Source organism: Leptonotus elevatus, chromosome 7 (genome assembly GCF_054856555.1).
Source record: "Leptonotus elevatus isolate MCC_2025b chromosome 7, RoL_Lele_1.0, whole genome shotgun sequence".
Taxonomy (NCBI): Eukaryota; Metazoa; Chordata; class Actinopteri; order Syngnathiformes; family Syngnathidae; genus Leptonotus; species Leptonotus elevatus.
Genome location: NC_141245.1, coordinates 3,294,446 through 3,312,090, shown reverse-complemented (window position 1 = coordinate 3,312,090; position 17,645 = coordinate 3,294,446). Strand labels below are relative to the sequence as shown.

Below are 17,645 nucleotides of genomic sequence, written 5' to 3'. Positions count from 1 at the left end.
AGTGAAAGAGCAAAGAAATATGATGAACAGGGACACAATAAAGATATGGCGTGTGAATTTGATCCGGGAGGAAATCTGCTCTTCAAGCTTGTTGTTCACTATCATGAAACACATAAGTATAGAAAAGATATGCAAAATGAATGGAAAGCAGTAACTAGACATAGTTGGATCATTCATTTAATGTCAAACTTGTCTGGGCACACAAAATATAGTTTAAACAGATCTGAAAACAAGTTGACCGTTGAAGTTGCAGTTAACTTTGATATAACCCCTGCTGATTACAAACTTTCAGCGATAAATTGGCAAATTACAAAAAAAGGATAAATGCCTTTTTTGTATCTTCCTGTTCCCACCCTCATGATATGAATCTGTTATGTTTAGCGTCAAAGGAAACTTGCATAACTGAACCCCAAAGCAGAACGAATACCAGAGAGTTAGAAAAAAAAGCAGTTATTTTAAAAACCCAAAACGGAATGCGAACAAGTAGTAGTAATCAAAATTGTGTTTTGGTACGTACCAAAACCCAGGCTGAATTTATGATTCGAAACGCTGTTTCGAGATCTGTACCAGAAGGACAATGTCACGTGACTGCATGTTTTCTATTCTAGTTTCTTCAAAATAGTCACTCTTTGCGCTGATGATTTTTCTCTTATGGTGTCCATTATACAACAATATGCTGATTGCTAATTGTGTAAATTAGATCATGACAGACAGCCAATAGCTACTTTCCTTACTGGGCAGTTGGTTGGTAACACTGCTGTGATATTTTACAATTGGCCACTTGATGTTACTGTGGGGAGATGTTTCGAATCGTTCCAAAAGATCGCTTCTTTTGTTGAATCACTTGTTCCAAATGATTCAATTGTTTCAAGGTTCCATTTCTGCCATCCCTACGAAAAAAAAGAATACAACAGGTAATGGTCTCAAAAATTAACAACATGGAGAGTGGGCAATGCCAAAGAGAATAACCCGACAGTGTTCTTCAGCCTCTGCTACACCTAAATACCTAGGTTATTAAGATGATCCTCAGGTTTGCAACAGGAGACTCCGCCCACTCAGTAGAATTCCAGGATCTGTTGGAAATACACGAAAATGACACTGCAGACTGCATGGAACAGAAACATAGGACAAGCCACTAAAAGTTATTTAGTGTAATCCCAGATTCACACAAACTTCAATCACAATAAATAAACACAATGTTAATGTAGTACAGTTATTTCAGTGTAAATTTAAACACAGGATCAATGTCTTTGTAATACTAGATTTTATACAGGCTCTTATTTAATTGTGCCCTGTGTGTAACTGTTTCCCATGGACACTTAAAAAGAACAAGTCTGTTCAATTTGGGGATTAGTCAAGGGTGTTCCTTGCCCATTACTTACAAGTGGCCTGTTATGGAAAATTGACTTTTCCCACCTTTTTGTTTGTATGAGTGTGTGAGTGTGCGTGCGTGCGTGACAATTATGGTTGGATTAGTTAGTGGTAGCTTTGCGCAAGGCATGGGGGCAAATTGCACTGGGGCCGGGAGGGACACGTCCACCTCCGATATTTGATGACCACAATCCGTCCCTTCCACTTTCACCACCTAAGGTGATACTCTTCAGTAAAACATAGGACATTGAGTTTGCAAATAGCGTATTATATATATATATATATATATATATATATATATATATATATATATATATATATAATAGCGTGCAAATACCAGAATTCATGAATTGTATTCAGACCAGAAAAGCCCTTAAGTTTGCTTGTTTGGTCCGGACCAAAAGTGGACTTTATTTTTTTCGTTTGGTGCGGTTGACATTCACACTGTGCTTTTTGCAAGTGAACTATATTGCGTAATCAAATCGACGCGCGTGATGATTTGATTGGAAAGAAATAACAAGGGTGGATTGCAATGCGCAAACCCGGAAAAAGAGGAAATCATGAAATTCCTACGTGCTGCATTACTGCTCTATACATGTGTGGCGTTAGTAGATGCAAAATATTTATATAAATTGAAACAGTAAAACAATGTTAATAATGTTAACAGCGTCAAGAGCACCTTATTTAACGGAGCTTCCGTGAAGCCCTTTGAGACTCTTGTGTGATTAAGGGCTGTATAAATAAACTTGACTTGACACTGTTTCTAATTTTGGAACAGTGTTGTCGAATTGCGTGTAGTAACCCAAAGGAGCCCTTGCGCTCCGCGTGCCCCAACTCACAACTAAACAGAATACGGAGGATTATGTATGAATTTAGCACAACATTCACAAACGAGCAATATGTCTCCCCCTTACTAGAGTAGCTTGTGAAGGCCAAAAAGCCATTTGCGCTATTTTGTATTCAGACTACGAAGCAAACTGCAAGAAGCGAGTGCGTTTGGAAGCAGAATGAGACCACTTCAAAAAGTGGGCCTCTTGTTTGATCCGCACCAGGATTTGTTTGTGTGTATTCAGACCTGCACAAAAGATACGGATCAGCGTGGGAAACGAACTCTGATCCGTTTAACCCATTAAGGCCAGGAGTGCATTACTGTGTTTTAACTATTAGAGTCAAGAGCGCTCTAGCGCTCTTCTACCTTTAAAGCCAGGAGAGCGGATATGTCATTTTGTTTTGTTTTCACTAGGGATGTCCCGATCCGATCACGTGGTTGCTGACTCGATTGGAATCGGACGTTGTCTCCCGATCTGGACTCGGATAAATATATGAGGTTATTTTTATAACTTTTTATTAAATCTGGACTTGTGTGGTGGCACAGAGTGAGACTCCATTTTTCCACACAGCTTAGCGTGACACTATTAATGGCATTGAACGGCGGGGCTAAACAAAAATAGCACCGAGGTATTTGGAAGTTGATGATAATAAGTTATTATCATCTTTAATGTGGAAAGCAGAGATGGTGCGACTTGCACTGTGTGCAAAGTGAGCATTTCGTGTGGCGGAAAGGATATAGGCCTACAGTAGATGCGTTGCTTCCCCGCTGTTGTGCTGTACTTCACTGACGGGCTGCCAGGCAGCCCGCCGCCATTAGGCGCTGGCAACTCAGACGTGCGGGTGTGCTTCGTTTCCTCTGACGTCCTTAGCATGGTCGCCAATCCTGCCCGGGCCGGCAGTCAAGCCTAGTGCGAGTCCAGACCCAAAGTCTAGATATGGTAAGATTACATACATTTTGCTTGCAAACCTAACAGATGAATGGACACTGCAATTAATTCTCTTCTCACAGAATTACTCACCGTTTCCTTGTTGAATGTTGAATAGCGAGAGGCGCTTCGTACATTTTTATCTTGTAAAGATGTTCATGCTTTTTTCCCCCTCTAAGACAAGACTGAAGACGACATTTTCATCCGTTGCCTCGATTGGTCAAACGTGCAAAGATGCCGCATCGTCCAATCAGTTTGAAGTATTGTAGAGCAAGTCCCTCCTTTCCCGAACAGATTTGCTGAGTGAAGTTCCAGATTGAAAATGTGAAGTACTCCCTTGAGTGAATCACAATTATCAATCTGGTTTGTTAGGTTACTCCTTTCATGGAGACATCTAGGAAAGATGATCTCACTTTATTGCCGCACCTACATAAATGAACCGTCTGCATGGCTTAATTACTGTACTACTATTTATTATCTTAGTGTATGCATATTCACAATATCCAGGTCGTGGTTACTTTACTCTTTGTTTTCATATATCAGTGTTCACACTCAAACCCATAGTTTGGTGGAAAAAACATTTCACTTCATAATTAATGCAAATACATCTGCTCAAGGGCGACAAAGAGAATATTGATGTTGATTATTTTGGTAAAAAAAAAAATTACATATATTTTTTTAAATGCACGCGCAACACTTTCAAGACGCGGAATCAAGAATTGCCACATAATCAAGATTGTTCTGTGCTGAATCAACACTTTTTCCTTTGCACACCCCTGGGGAGACTATGAAGGTTATGATTTAGATATTTTAAAGCTTTTTTTTTTTTAATTATTTAATCAATTGAAAAAAAGATTTTTCTTCCATTGTATGTTCTTTTAGTAAGCAGTCTTTTATTTCTGCACTTTGTTTTTAAATGTCTGTCGTTCTTTTGTTTTTAAATGTTGTACTTTTAAATGTTTAAAGCATTGCATTAGCTCGTGTATGAAATGTGTTGTATAAATAAAGCTGCTGTGCCTTCCCTTGTTTTCTGCCAAATTGAACTTGTGAATTTGTTTTTAGTGTGCGTTCATTTGAGAACTTATCACTCACTGCTCCAGCTGTGTACTGAAATGGGCAATCATTTATATCATGTACAGTTAGACACAGTGAGATTATAAATATGATTAAGCATTTGCTTGGTTATTTTCTTGGCAGTACTTGCTAAGGCACAGTGTTGAATGACTACAGTAGATCAAGCGGAGGATACCCTACTGGGTTACAGACCCAACATCCTCCATTACTGAGACAACCTGTGCACTACATGCCTGACTGAACCAATGTCTGAGCACATTCTGTCTTTAAGCATATCCTCACTCACCAGCAATTTGGATTAATAGATTTCAGATGAAGGAGATGGGAAGGTGAAATCAGGGGGAAAGAGAGTGATAGAAAATAAAGCCGCTTTTTTCATTGTACCAGTTCCACACTGGAACAACCTTTCTCTGCTCTGAGTGGTTGCTTTTCTATCACACTATGGCCAATGTTTTTACAATGGAACCGCTCTTCAGAACCCCCTCCAAGGTGATTCTAAAACATAGGCCAACTTGGGCCGTGACATTACTGACATATGAGTGGCCAACAGGTGTGGGGCATTTCATCGGCCTTGTCTACACGTAGCTGCATAATACTCCTCTGTCATGTTCGTGCTCTCAGACTGTATCCTTTGTGTTGCAACTGCCTTATGTATTTGACGACCACAGACTATAAAGGGAACAGCGGAAGACACATTCTGTTTGTCGGACGATTCATTTGCTTGCCTCCACAGCCCAATGAATGATAGTTAGCTACCTAGCTCCACGTCTCTTAATTCAGGATCCCTTCTTGCTGTTTCTGGTCTAGTTTTCGCTGCCTCGTCTAGTCGTGAGTAAATTTCGCGCTAACCGCTTAGTTAATGACTTGCTGAGCATTCCATGTTTAGCGTTTGGCCCTGGCTGATGCAAGAGTCTTTGTTCTCTTTGTCATGTTACTGTTAGACTAGGTGATTGCATCACCTTCAGTTGAAGCTTTGTTTTACAAATAAATGTCAAAATTATTATTTGTGTCTGCGTTTTTGAGATCCAACTCCTGAACGTTGTCCGACCATATGGATCCCGCAGACTGTGCCATGCCCTGGCCTCCCATGGACAGTTGGTTGGACGTCATGAGCAGTCCTTGACTGAGCTTAGGGAGGCGCTGAATTCATTAGCAACCCAGTATTGATGATTTATCCGCGCATGTTTCGACTAGGGACTCATTGGGGGGCTCACCTCGCGAACTGAGTCCCCCACATCCGTCTCGCTGTGGGTGTGAGCCCGGGTTGTGCGGCGAATTCATTCAACACTTTTTTAATTTTTGACAAACAACTCTGTATCTATTCTCCAGATAATACCAAAGTCGCGTTCATGATGAGTTTACTTACGGGTAAAGCAGCAACTAGTAAGTAAGTAGTTTTTTCCACAAAGGCCTGGATCCGCAAGTAAAGGACGAGCTAGCTGTCAGGGATGAAACAATTGATTTAGAAGGACTCATCGCTCTCGCCATATGACTGGACAACCGCTTGAGGGAGCGTGGAGAGAACGTCGCTTGGAGCGTTACAGGTACCCCTCGCGCACCACCGGGACGGTCCCAACGGACCCTGGAGGTGGTTCCGGCCTTGTGACATCTGTCATAGAGCCAGTGAGGAGAGACCAAGTTTCGAAGAGGAGCCTGGACTGGGCGAGTTAGACCAAAACGTATATCCCGATATACTTTGGCTTAAATATATATATTTTTAAATCCCCGCAAATAAATTTTCAGTCAAAGCCAAATATGACATGCCATAAGTAGTTTTATTGAAACCTGATATTTCAGGGAATAGTGGCTAAATCAAATGAATAAATAATTCATGAAAATGCTCAGTTGTTCAAATAATAAAATGTAAATATAAATGCTGCATAACTATTTTAAAACTAAATATCTGCAAGGTGCACAGTTAAATAAAAATATATCTTCGGTGACGAGCTGCAATTGTGCACTACACAGTGTATCTTACACAGTTCAGTTGATCCTGCTTCAATTGACTGGTGCGTGTTGTAATGGAAAAGCAACGGAGGCCAGCCTGGATCAAGTGAGGTCGGTGAGGCGTTGCCCTTCTGGAACCTGCAATAGAGAAACAGCCAGCCACAGTTCTCCAGAGCATGTTTTTTTTCATAAAAATATATAATAATATCTAATATCTAATATTTGCAGTGTTGGTAATAACAGCGTTTAAACTAACGGCATTGGTAACTCTGTTCTTTTTTCATAAATGGAGTAATCTTAACTAATTATTTTCCTCTATATTTGAAACTCCGTTAATGTTAGTGTACATTAAATGTATTGCGTTACAATTGATTTATTAGTTTCAAGGTTCTAAATAAGCTTACAGTAAGTTATGCAGTCGTGTGCGCTTTTCCAGAAAGCTTGCTCCAAGTCCATTTATGAAAATGCCATTTGCGCAGTTAGATGCACTGTTGTTGTTGCACCTTGTCACAATCAAGGTGCCTTGACAGCTGGAACATGTAGTGACTTTTATTTTGGAGGTTCCGCGTGAAGCGTGTCACAAAGTGTTTTGCTTCACAATAAACTTGTAAGCATTATTAGCAAGAGCCTACGTCCCTAGCCTGGAACTGATTCCGGCTTTGATAAGACTGACGTTAGTCAAAATAATAACATAAGCACCATGACAGACAAAGAAAAGATAAGTCATAGCGACACTCGTGAAACACTCGCCTAGTGTAATTAATAGCGCCAGCAATTGTATTTCTCTTAAGTGTCTGTGCTAGGACTGTCCACAAATTATATATAGGTGACACAAATCCCCATATATCCAGTATTTTGTTTTTTATATATATATATATATATATAATATTATTCGGGTTGTAACTGATTGTAGTATTTGGCGGTGGTGGAACATATAATCTGTCATTATGGAGTGACACAAAAGTCATTGAAAACACCCTATATAGCTTGGACATCATTTGAATTCCTGCCTTTAATAAAAAATAAAAAATATGATAATATAATAATAATAATATTATGGATATAGTATAAAATAATAATATTTTTAAAAAATCCAAATTATTTGATATAAAGCAACTTTTGTCGTGAAAATTTTTACTTTTCCTGGTAATGAGTTACTTTTATTATGAAATAATTCAATTAACTATAACTACATTTATAAAGTAACGTTCCCAACACTGAATATTTGCATAGTGTTTGAAAACTTGGTCAAGCTTGGTTTTTGGGTGGTTGAAAAGCTCGGGAAACAAACAATATCTTTGTTCCACATCTTCTTTGCTAATTAGTTCTGTTATATTGCTCAGTGTTGTTTGTGGCTGCAGATCACACAGCATGACATGTTTCATCTTTTCTACTCTCGTACCATAGCACTTTGATATGAAAACAGGAAATTGAAAAGTAGGTAATGGGCCCCTTATTTGGCTTCTATCATTCCTTACTCCCAATGAGGTTCTGAAATCACTTCTTGTGTTCTTGCAGCTTCTGCCCTGATGGCTACACAAGTGCACTATGCTTCCCTCATGAAATCCTCATGGGAGTTATTACTCTTGTTTTCCAGGAGCTCCAAGAAATCATTCCTCACCTCTGCACAAAAGTCACTTATGTTCTTAGTTTTGATCCCCACGTGCTGTCGAATATAAATCAGAGTTTCCTTGCAGTTCTGGTCCTCTAAGCCAAAAGCTACGGCAGGGCAGGAGGTGTCACTATGTTTTATGGACATGGGAAACCTAGCAAAATAAAAAAAATAAAAAATAAAATAAATCAAGCTAATGTGATTGAATATTGTCAATGTACGTTCTTTTTTTGCAATTTTGGTAAGCTACTATTATTATGTTTTTGCTTTGCTTCTAAATGACCATGTTTACATGCAGTCAACTCTTTCAAAACCCGAATATTGGCAATATTCTATATATTTACACAGTAAATATATATTATATTATGTTGTATATCTTTTAGGTGGACCGCGCCCATTGTAAATTTAAACATGATTTCTGGCGTTGTTTAGATTGGGTTTACTGTGCCAGGTGTATCTGCTAAATACATCCATTATGGTCGGGATGTGCCGATATGTAGCTCTGGCATGCTTGCTTGCCATTTCTCTATGCAAACCAGGCACTGGCGGAGCCAGTGGGGTGGCCGGGGTGGCACTGGCCCCCCCTCAAATGTGATTGGACCCCCACAGGTGCCAAATGATTGACATATCGCGCAATGGTGCAATGCAATCTGCCAGTATTTTTACCAATCAGACGGCTACTAATTGTTATGCCCCTCCTGCACAGTAGCTGGCGCTATTTTCCAGAAAATTTCATCTACCTCACTAGCAGTCTGGAGAAGTAGAATCTCCAGAGTCCAATCAAGATGACTTTAGTTGCCAGTAAATTCCTGTAAATTATAATAAAAATAGTTCCAAAGTTGTATACTAGATTACAGTAAATTACTGTTTGTTTGTTTTTTTATACAGTAAGTAACTGTAATTTATATACAGTAAATACTTGTAAAAAAAAAATACAGTAATATACTGCAATAGATTTTCACAGTAATTAAATTAGATTTTACAAGAATTAGCCGGGAACTTTTTTGCCATTTATTTCCCAAAACTGAAATGGTTGTTGTGTGTATGGATATTAGGGAATAATAGGATCATTTTAAATAGTCTTATTATTGTCCTTGATTTGCTGTAATTCTTTCCATGGTACTTTTTGTTTTCTTGTCCATGACAAAGAGGTGGCTTTTCGAGCTCCACCCTCGTGTGTTGTACTGTACTGCTGCAGTAAAACAATGAAATGTGGCTGTAAACTGGAATGCAATGGGTAGATGGATAATTTGGAACCCTTTAAACTACAGCCATCAATTTTATACCTCTTACCCTGTTCATGGTCACAGTTGAGTTAACTTGCATCCATTGTAAAAATACATTCAACCAGCGCGTTTTTTTTTAAAAAACATTTTGTTATTTTTATTATATACAGTATTTATGTTCCCACTTCTGTAATCTCTATTCTCTAGTCTATTGATCACTGGTTAATAGTGCAGGTCTTACAGGAAGACAGGGAGAATCAAGACTCCAAAGACACTGACCTTCACCCATCCAGCTTCAGTGCTAAATGAACATGTTCAAAATGTTATTTAGTGCAGTTAAATTGTAATGGAAAGGTGTCAGATTTATTAGAGGGATAACTGATTCATTGATTGCTATTAGGGGCTGGATGGCTCGCAACTCACTTCAGTAGGATTCATTGAAATATATCCATCCATCCATTTTATTAACCGCTTATTCCTCACAAGGGTCGCGAAGATGTGAATGTGCTTTGTTGAACATGGCATTAGGAATTTTTGGTTGAAAAATGAATTTTATTTTTTAGACAAAAAGAACAAACAAAAAAAGAAAAACAGAAAGAAAAAAAGTTGAAAACTGAATATTTGGAATGTGAAAATATGGCACCCTATTTGCTGTGCATTTCTGGAGTATGTTGAATTTGAAAAGATGTGAAATCTGTTGAGAAATATGGAAGTCGATGCATGCTAAGAATGTTATATTCAAATTTACTTCCACTTCCGTATACAAAAAAACTGTCCAAAATGGCGACAAGCTTCAGCTCTTCAGCCTGCACAAATTCAATCTGTAATCCAACCTGTTGCACCAAAAATAATTAACCCAACCTTAGGTAAAGTAACCCAATCTACTTAAAATCCCCAGATATTCAGCGAGTAGGCTAGGAAAACAAGCATGCCTAGCATGTTTTGTTTCTCTGGGGTTTCGGGGGATAATATATAATTATAAAAATCCTTGAAATATAAATCTTTTCAGCAAACGTGAGTGAACGTATCACTTCCTGAAGTGATTCATTCTATTCTCAGGGCGCTTTCGGGAATATGTTCTCAGTGTGCACTGTTTCACTCCAACCCTCGAAAACATGCTTGAATTTGAGTCCTGATTTGACAAATGAGTCAGGTGCAAGTTCTGAAAGAGCACCAGAGGAGTCCGTTGTGAACTGCTCTCCAGCCGTGGTTTACTATACATAGGTTTTTTAAATTTTCAATTATGCATATTGAATAAAGCACTTGTACGGAAGCGCTGCGTGGAACTGCCAATGTAGAATAAACACTGACTGGCAAATACATTTAAAAGGAACCCTGACTGTAATGACAAAGTTGCACCATATTATTTATTTGGTTGCTACTGACATATCTATGAGAGCTATTTTTCAAAATTAATTTCCAGTTTAATACGTTTTGTAGAAATGTATTTGTATGTACGCCGCCATTGTTGTTTACGTCGCAACGCATTCTGTGCATAGTGACGTGGAATGGAATAAACTAACGGCGTTAGGTAGGTAACGCCATTCTTTTTTCACAAATAAACTAATCTAACTACCGGTAATTATTCTCCCCATATTTATTGTTATTGCATGTGAAATTTGGCACGCTAAAATGTATTTATTAGTTTCAAGGCTCAAAGTAAGCTTACATGTCGTGTGCACTTTCCGGAAAACTTGCTCTGACAATGTCATTTGCACACAGTTAGAGGCACTGTTGTTGTCGGACCTCGTCACAATTAAGGTGTTTTGACAGCAAAAATGTGTAGTGACTTTTATTTTGGAGGTCCCGCGGGGAGCGTTTCACCATGTGTCTTCCTTCTGGACCTTCACAGTAAACATATTAGCATTTTAGCAAAAGTCCACGCTTGGAACTCTTCGGGCTTAACAACTTTGACAAGAGTGACAATAATCAAAATTACAGTAGAGATTTGCCGAAAAACGTCCGCCTTAAGGAACGATTACAATTCTGTTCCACCAAGAACCATTAACATCGCAACTCCACAAGCACCATGACAGCGATAAAGAATACCGTTAAGTCATAGTGACATGCTCGCCTAGTGTAATTCATAGCGCCAACAATTGTATTTCTCTTATTTCATGAGTGCTAAAAATGTGAAAAGTGTTGAAAGAAATATGCAGTCTGGGCAAATCACACTCTCAGGGGTGATGGAGTCGAGGTTTGTTGTGAACACCAAACAAATTAAGGTGAGAAATGGTGCACAGTTATATAACATTTGTATGTGAATGATGCATGTTAAGCCAAGAGTTGGGCAGTTTTCTGACGTGAATCAATTAATAAACATGTCTCTAAATGTGTAGAATTATAAACTCACCATACTCTCTTAATTGAAAGTGTACAAAAGTATGTTTTTCAGAGAGCTCAAGTGGAAGCTGATGATTTTGAGGAGGAAATGTAGTAGTAGTTATGGCAATGATTTTGTCCATGATAGCATTAATCACTGCATATTTAATAGCATTGGCAATTTCTTTTATATGTTATTGATTATTTTAGCCCACAACAATCATTAAAAAAATGCCCGCGAAATCCTGGAGGGACTGGCTAGGACTGTCTACAAATTACCTATAGATGACATATGTGCCACGAATCACCATATATCCAGTATTTATTTTATTTATTATTATTATGATTGCTGTAGTAATTGGCAGTGGTAGAACATACAGTACATCACCACTCCTGTTCGCACCCTCAGATCCTCCTCATCAACCATCTGACTGTTCCACCTGTCCGCCTCAGTACTATGGGCTTTGGAACGCTCTGCCTCCTGATTTCTGCAATTCACCCTTGACTATTTTCAAATCCAAACTAACAACTCATCTATTTAAGATCGCCTACACAGCATAACCACACTGCTCTTTTTTTGATATGTTATTAGATTTTAGTTACAATTCTATTTAATCAGTAAAAAAATTTTTTATTTTGTTTTGTAATGAATTATTATTATTATTATTATTATTATTATTATTATATGATATGTCATTATGGAGTGGGGCATATGTGTGACATAAATATTAACAAAAATAAATGAAAACATCCTATATAGCCTGGACATCATTTTAATTTCTTGTATAAAAATATAATAACAATAATAATAATAATAATGTAAATATCCAAATTAATTTATATTTAAAAAAAAGTAGTGACATTTTTTTTTTGCCTGGTAACGAGTCTAATTTAATTACTAACTCAGTTACTTTTTTAAGCAAGTAATGAGTAGCTATAACTAATTACTTAGTAAAGTATAAAGTACCGTTCCCAACACTCGCTACGAGGTTCACCTTGCTTTCTGTATATCTGTTTCGCATTGCTCGGCAGAGAGACAGCCGCCATTCAACGTCATTACGCACTGAATGCGTTGCGCCATAAATAGCAATGGCTGCGTATGTACAAATAAAGTTTCTACAAAATGCATTAAACTGGAAAAAAAAATTAAACATGAATCTCATAGTTTCTATCTATAATTCTAATCTCATAGTCATATGTTAGTAACAACCAAATAAATCATATGGAGCAAATATGTCATTGTAGTCAGGGTCCTCTTAAACGTACGTATTTATGTATGTTCAACCGCAGTTTAAAAGGATGTTTAAACATACTGGTATTTGTAAATACGTTTAATCATACTTGCCAATACGTTACGAACGTACTTGTAGGCTAAATGCTAAAACCATAGCATTTTCTCGAATGCCACGAGGTATTGACTTGCGCATGCAATCTCAGCATTTAGCCTACATTGTACCAATATATTCGTAAATTAAATAAGTAAACGATAAGCATTGTCCATTCATAATTTTTATGATTTGTTATGTCAGCAGTTCATGATTTACATGCATCATTATTTTCCCATAATACAACAGGGTATGTGAATGAGGAAGTCAATACCCCGTGGCATTATGGGAAAAATAATAAATGATTTGAAAACAAAACACACAAGGAGTTTAGTGTTGCCAATTGATATGTGTGTGCTTTGGGTCTCGAGGACAGCATTTCCAGGCGTGAATCTGTAATCGACTTTGTGTGAGCTGACTTTTCTTCACCATTGTGACTAACATATTGTACCATGGTCGTTACATTTTGTTTCTGTTTATCTTGTGTGATAAGACCATTCAATACTGAATAACTGCAAATAATGCATTTATTATGTGCATATATTAAATAGCTGGCAGCTGTTTCAATCTTTCCCTGTTACTATATAAAATGTGTGTGCATGTGTTGAGCTTGTGTGTTAGTGTTTGTGCCCCCGGCATAATCAATATGTTATTTGTGAGTGCCTGCAAGGAAACTTACACATCTGTGGTATGTGAGGAGCATGTATGAGTATTGTTGCTGCCAGCACAGATATCACATGGGATTTTCTGTGTGTTCCCTTTTGGTTGATTCACTCGGTACAACAGATGGGAAACATACCCTTTTGTGTCTTGACTGAATATACAGTACCTCTGCTGTAAACACATATTGGCAAATAATGACATATATCAGGCAAAGCCTGCGTATATAGTATGGTGCAAAAGTCTTGGGACACGATTGGATTCATGAATTCTTTTTAGCAACGGCATAATAATCATACTGTATGCTGTATAACTAGAATGCCACAAAGTCTATTTTGTCGCCTATTTTGAAAACAATTAATTATAAAAAATAAAGCTTGTGGGGGCCTTGGTTTTGCACCGCAGTAATCACAAATATAAATATAAATATAATATAAAATTTGTACGTTTTTTCTCTACTTCCGTGACTGCCAACCTTGAGCGGCATGTGGCACATTTCTGTATGGAAATGGGTTAGACCTGATGTTGGTAATTTCACAGACAAGCACAGGCCGATATGCAACAGGGAGGGCTGCACCACTGTGGAAGTGGTCACAGGCAACTTCAATCAAGGTCAATCAATCAAAGCTAATCCTTGGAGGCCACTCCAAATTGTTAATGTGCACCCCAAAATAGCTGTGGCAGCCAGTGGCATGGTTTTCAAAATATAATGTTGATAAAAATTAAATTATGTGTTTAATTAATTGATTTCTGCACTGATTCAGAGTGTTTGATGCCCACTATTCACATACTTATGAATGAAATACGTCTGACATCCACCACACATGTTCATAGAGCTGCCTGTGCGCCAATCAAATTAATCCAAATCACATTGGATCAGCTGTGCCATTATTTAGACATGGTCTGAGTGGCTCTAAGTTCAGACCGGCTACATCTTCAGGTACATCTTCCGATTTCTAGGATTTGCCTTGCTTGTTGTGCTGCTTGAATCGACACCTGACTGAAACATATGGGCCTTGTGAAGAGTGGCCGTTGAAGTGAGGATAACTGTGATAAAAATAAATAAATAAATAAATAAATAAATAAACTCACCTACTGAAATGCATGACAGTGGTGTCTTCAGGCACGCCACACAATGCTGGACGGTATATGCAATATTAAATGTATTGTACCTCATTCCTGTCCTTCAGGAACCAGAAGTCATATTTATCACATTTGGCTTGTGACGCATTGGCCTCTACTTCTGCATTATCACAGCAAACACTTCAGCATTTTCTGTGTGTATATTTATTTTGTGACTGATACACGCCGACAAATATGTTTAAGAAAGACACATTCACAATTGTTGCTGAAATAATGACGAAGCTGAGGAAAGTAATATTGAGCACACCAAAAAAATGTGGCTGGTTTAATTTAATACTCCACCTGAGACTTGCAGTGTATAATCTTGGGAAATATAGTAAAGTCCTAATTGCTGTGGATAGTGTGGCATCAGTGAATGAGTTCAGTTATTACCTTGTATGGCAGCCATTCCAGCCACTGCCATCATCATCATCACTTTGTGAAAGAGAGAAAGGCAAGCGTTCAAAGGTTCTATATTAATCCCAGCTGTATACCTTGTTCCCCTGCCGTAGTTTGAAAGCCTTTAATCTGGTTTATTGATGTCACAAGACTGACAAACTGCCACACGTGTGACCTTAATGAGGACAAGAGGCATGAAAAATGGATGGACAAAATCTGAATAAGAATTAACGATAGTAACCCCAAAATCCTTCCGATAACCGTACATCACCATCCAATATGTTCCGTCCCCTATATCTGGAAAATGCCTTTTCTTAGCCTTGATTTATATTTGATGGGAGTTTCCATCAAAGAATCAGCTAACATCAGCTACCCACAAACCACCTCCAATACGCATAAAAATGTAGATGTAGTGCTATTCTGTGTCATCTAAAAACTACCCATAGCTTTCGTCACGCCTTCTGCACCCATAGGACACAATCACCTTTTGTTCAAGTAACAAAAGATCACTAACTCATACTCACTCAATTAATCATGGTCTTTTCATTTGCATTTCTTTACATCTCTTTCAGTGTGTTCTCCATAGCCTTTTGTCTCAAACGATCTTCGTTAACAGACAACAGTCAAGCCCTGCAGTTGGCAGTCTCTTCACAGCACAGCTTCTCATCTTTTAACGAGTCCTTAGATTATCATCATCCTCTCCCAGTTCCACTATCGCCTTGCTTCTCGTCTTGTAAAACTAACAAGTCATAGTATAGGCGATGTAGCGATCAAAATCTATTTTGCAGCCAAAGCATTAAAATATTTTCTCACTCCCATGACATCTCTCGCTTCTTCTCCTGATTGCCACTGCCATTTTCTCCTTAGACATTCCTTACTATTAATTTAGAATTTTCATATAATAATCAGAAATTTTAATTAAGACCCCAGTGACAAAGACTAATTTGCATGCATGAAAGGAGAGAAGACCTCAACTTTTATCACCTCACCTTCTCTCATTGAGCTTTACTGACTGGTAGCAACCCTGTTTTTAATAAACACTAAACAGTTATAAGACACATTTGCTTACATACCTGACACATATATTTGTACTCTTAAGTTTGAAAATTACAGCTTTACTTAACTCTTTTACTGCCACAAGTTATCCAAAAAACAACCCCGACAGTGCCAGCCGATTTCGAGCATTTGAACTCATCTTTCAAGGCAGAATATCGTGTACTTTGACTACACAAACATACTGCGTACCAAATGAAAGATCGTGACAACAGCAAAGTGCGCATTCGCAGTGGACACCATTCAGACATGTCAAGGAAGATGAAAATACTCAACATAACTCACGCGTATGGCCAATTCACACTGACTGCGGTGCGTTTTCCGTACGGCCGCTGCAAGCAATAGAAAGCACTCGAGTCTGCGTGTCAATGCGGTGCGTATCGGATGCAGCTCTATTTTTTCCGGACGGCGCGTGCGGATTTTCATGAAGCTGAAGAAATTACACGAGCCGGACAGGAAGTCGAGCGTCGGCATCAAGGTAGATCCGGTATATTTCAAAATAAAAACCGTTTGAAAACTCATTTTTGGGGGAGGGAAGCTAGCTAACTACATAGCATGATATGAGTAGGACATTCAGGACAAAAAAATTAGCTCAGAATTAATTAAACATGACAAAATAACACAATTTAAACACAAAACGTACTTACGCATGGTAGAAGAGCCATGGTAGAAGTCCCAGAAATAATGTCCAAAAGCATATCGATCATGTGACAACAGGCAAGTGTGGCCATTGTTTACTAATAGGACTGTATATACAGGGTTATCGCGTGAACTCAACTCTCCAGCGTAAACCCCCGTGATCTTGTGGTCTGGCGGGTGCAGATTACCGGACACAAACAGCTCATGCAACGCAGGCGATGTGAATTGCCGTCCGTGCGGCGGTCGTACGGAAAACGCGCCGCGTCCGTTCCGCAGTCAGTGTGAATTACGCTCAGGTTAACTTCCCTTTTAGTTGTTCGTAGTTTTGATTGACATTAAAGTTGCGACCGCCGACCAACATCAACACAACGCTATCCCAAACTCATATTCAATCGCTAATTTAGGATGCTAAGAAACCGCTAATTAATTACGCCGTCATTCATGTATGATACGGCAGAAGTCTCCGATGTAAGTGGCTACTTGCTCGCATGCAGTTAGTTGTTACATTACATACGGGTGCTTGGCTGGTAGCTGTAAATGAGTTTGACAGCTGGTAACTGGCTTACATGAATTATTTTTCACTATTCTGGATCAAGGCTACTTTGTAATTCATCCTCCATGTTTAAAGGAAGGGAATGTGCCTTAAATTACACTTTGAGGTATTTTCATTATTAAAAAACAAACAAAAACCAAAAAAGATTAATAGAACTTTGTCTTCATTTATTAAAAAAACAAACACTTTTGCCCAATAAAAAAGAAAAAATTCAACTCAAAATGTGAATCATAGCCGTTTAGATTGTAGTTTAAGCCCTTAGTAGGCTACCTTGTTATTTTACATATGGACCATGTATAGAATGAAAATGTTTCTGCCTCATATTGCACTTTAAGTTGTGTTCCTAAATCCTAAATGGCTACATTAGACATTTGGAATTATTTTTTATGTAATTTAATGGGGGAAAAGCATTTTACAAAATAAATGAAGACACTCAACCCTAAACGGCTATATTAGACATTTTGAATTGAAGACAAAGTACTATTTATCTCTTTTTTTTCTGATCCAAAAAATTATCCGATCTGTGGCTCAAATCCCTGATCATTGACATTGGATTATCTGAATTTTGCTGATTTTGATGAAACG

The 17,645-nt window shown here is 38.2% G+C and overlaps 1 long non-coding RNA gene across 1 annotated transcript; it reads right to left on the bottom strand.

The window, feature by feature from the left end:
• Nucleotides 1–246: 246 nt before the first annotated feature.
• LOC147170386 (uncharacterized) lies at nucleotides 247–5,795 on the bottom strand. Its single transcript, XR_015095614.1, has 3 exons — nucleotides 5,569–5,795; nucleotides 1,007–1,073; nucleotides 247–890 (listed from the first exon to the last, which is right to left on the bottom strand). It is a non-coding gene; the product is annotated as an uncharacterized LOC147170386 (long non-coding RNA).
• Between the last annotated feature and the right edge of the window lie 11,850 nt (nucleotides 5,796–17,645).